The 3377-nt window shown below is 40.2% G+C and overlaps 1 pseudogene; it reads left to right on the top strand.

Moving 5' to 3' along the window:
- Nucleotides 1-536: 536 nt before the first annotated feature.
- Nucleotides 537-2683, top strand: LOC141409543 (serine/threonine-protein phosphatase PP1-gamma catalytic subunit-like; annotated as a pseudogene).
- The last annotated feature ends 694 nt before the right edge of the window (nucleotides 2684-3377 follow it).

The raw sequence follows: 3377 nt of genomic DNA, 5'->3' as shown, positions 1-3377 counted from the left end.
ACCAAAAATGGCTGGAAGATATTTTATTCTTTTGAGTGTGATGATCTCTCCAGGTGTTTGAAAACGGTGGCCGGAGAGGATAATAAAGTTGTATGCTTGGTCAACATTCTGACTCTATATTGTTTCACAGAGGGTAAAACTATAAAGAAAAACCAGAGAATAATACCACAAAAATTGGGGAGATCATTTATGGTGCGCAGTAGAGTGAGCAGGATAGAATTCAGGAGGCGGCACACTGGGGCTGCGGATGTGCTGACAACATTCTGCCACCCAAGGTGTTGGGTGCAGTGGTCAATGTATTGTAAGCTCTGATTCCCTGATCATTTTTGCAAGTATTCAATAGTTAGTATAAAACAACACTCAAGCTCTCGCGGTTCCAGTGGGGAGAGGAGGAAGCAGGGAGCGGGGAGGCGGGGTGGGGGGGACCCGCCGCGGCTGCTGCCACCGCCTCTGCTCGTGGCGTGGGAAAGGAGGTGTGAGTCCTGGGCGCGAGCCGGCGGCGGCGCCGCTGCGGGAGGGTAGGCAGTGGGAAGGCGATGGAGGATTTAGACAAACTCAACATCGACAGCATCATCCAACCGCTGCTGGAAGTGAAAGGGTCCAAGCCTGGTAAATTCGTCCAGCTTCAGGAGAATGAAGTCAGAGGACTGTGTTTAAAATCTCGTGAAATCTTTCTCAATCAGCCTATCCTACTAGAACTTGAGGCACCACTCAAAATATGTGGTGACATCCATGGCCAATACTACGATTTGCTGCGACTTTTTGAGTAAGGTGGTTTCCCGCCAGAAAGCAACTACCTGTTTCTTGGGGACTATGTGGACAGGGGAAAGCAGTCATTGGAGACGATCTGCCTCTTACTGGCCTACAAAATCAAATATCCTGAGAATTCTTTTCTTCTCAGAGGGAACCATGAATGTGCCAACATCAACAGAATTTATGGATTTCATGATGAATGTAAAAGAAGATACAACATTAAACTATGGAAAACTTTCACAGACTGTTTTAACTGTTTACCGATAGCAGCCATCGTGGATGAGAAGATATTCTGCTGTCATGGAGGTTTATCACCAGATCTTCAATCTATGGAGCAGATCCGGCGAATTATGCGACCAACTGATGTACCAGATCAAGGTCTTCTTTGTGATCTTTTGTGGTCTGACCCCAATAAAGATGTCTTAGGCTGGGGTGAAAATGACAGAGGAGTGTACTTCATATTTGGTGCAGAAGTGGTTGCAAAATGTCTCCATAAGCATGATTTGGATCTTACATGTAGAGCCCATCAGGTGGTTGAAGATGGATATGAATTTTTTGCAAAGAGGTAGTTGGTCACTCTGTTTTCGGCGCCCAATTATTGTGGAGAGTTTGACAGTGTAGGTGCCATGATGAGTGTGGATGAAACACTAATGTGTTCTTTTCAGATTTTAAAGCCTGCAGAGAAAAAGAAGCCAAATACCACGAGACCTGTAACGCCTCCAAGAGGTATGATCACAAAGAAAGCAAAGAAATAGATGTCATTTTGACACTGCCTAGTTGGGACTTGTAACAGAGTATATAACCTTCATTTTTAAGACTGTAATGTGTACTGGTCAGCTTGCTCAGATAGATCTGTGTTTGTGGGGGCCCTTCCTTCCGTTTTTGATTTAGTGAATGGCATTTGCTGGTTATAACAGCGAATGAAAGACTCTTCACTCCAAAAAGAAAAATGTTTTGTTTTTTAATTCTCTCTTCCTTTTGCAAACAATTTTAATGATGGTGTTAAACCTGTACACCCCAGGACAGTTTATTCTGTCTAAGGAGTAAGTGTACAGTTGATCTTTTTAAATTCAGTACAACCCATAATCATGTAAATGCTCATTTTCTTTAGGACATAAAGAGAGCCCTAGGGTGCTCGAATCTGTACATGTTCTTGTCATAAAATGCATACTGTTGATACAAACCACTGTGAACATTTTTTATTTGATAATTTTGTTTCAAAGGGATTGCTTTTTCCTGTCATTGTCTTGTTATGTACAAATTAGTTTTTATAGCTATTAACATTAGGAGTAACTTTCAACCTTGCCAGCATCACTGGTATGATGTATATTTAATTAAAGCACACTTTTCCCCTACCGTATACTTAAAATGACGATTAAAGCCATGCTTTTAAATATTTGTGACTCTTTCCTAAAGCCAAAGTTGCTGTTGAATTACTTTTTGGCACACCCCTAAGTACAAGATGGTATGGTTGTGTACACAGGCTGCCTTCTCGGAGATTCAAAAACAGGTTTTTGATTTTGAATAGCAATTAGTGATATAGGGCTGTTTAAGCTACTCATGATTAAAAGTAATAACATTTTGTACAATTTCCATATAGTCTATTCATTAAGTAATCTTTTTACAGTTGCATCAGGCCTGAATCTGTCCATTCAGAAAGCTTCAAATTATAGAAACAATACTGTTCTATACAAGTGACCGATTATGCTTTCTTTGGCCTATATTCTTTATTCTGTGGTGAAGTTGAGGCTTATAAGTTAAAACAAAGGAACTAACTTATTGTCCCACCAGTTTATACAGAACTCAGAGTATCTATGACTTTTTTTAAACTAAGATCTGTTAAAAAAGAAATATGTTTCAGCAGATGACCATGTACAATACCATGTGGTGAAAATGAATTCAGATTTATTAAATGATGAACTTGTTAAAACACCCCCCCACCCCCCCCCCCAACACACACACAATACTTAACGGGAAATCAAAAAAAGCTAAAAAATGGTGTATGTGCCTATTTGACCAAGAAATCCTTTTAATTTCCCCCCTCCATTCTCCCGTGTCTTGATCTAAAATATACTTTTTATGTCATTAGCTGTACCAGTTCCTGCTGCTTTTAGACTTTTGAAAAAGGAAAGGAAGGAATTTTTTTCTCTTCAGGCCATTTCTGCTCCAGGCAATGAGCTGACTTTTCTTGAAAGGGGAACAGGGCTGTGGTTGGGGAAGACAGTATCTATGGGGAGGCTGAAAACTTCAGCAAAATTTCAAAAATATCCATAATTTTGATAGTGATGGCCTCCAGATGGGCAAATTAATGATGACTTTTTTTTTTTTTTTTTTTTTAATGATGTCATGTTGGTTCAATGCCTTTATTTTTCTTTTTTGAGACAGGGTCTTACTCCGTTGCCTAGGTTGGAATACAGTGGTGCAATCTCAGCTCACTGAAATGTCTACCTTCCAGCTCAAGTAGTCATCCCATCTCACCCTCCGGAGTAGCAGGGACTACAGTCACACACCACTACGAACCTTTAATTTTTGTATTTTTTTTTTTTTTTTTTTTTTGGTAGAGATGGAACTTACCATATTGTTGAGGCTAGTTTTGAATACCCGGACTCAAGTGATCCACTTGC

The sequence above is a fragment of the Macaca fascicularis genome, chromosome Y (assembly GCF_037993035.2).
Source record: "Macaca fascicularis isolate 582-1 chromosome Y, T2T-MFA8v1.1".
Lineage (NCBI taxonomy): Eukaryota > Metazoa > Chordata > Mammalia > Primates > Cercopithecidae > Macaca > Macaca fascicularis.
Note: the sequence above shows the minus strand (reverse complement) of the source record. Positions and strands in the feature narration are given on the sequence as shown.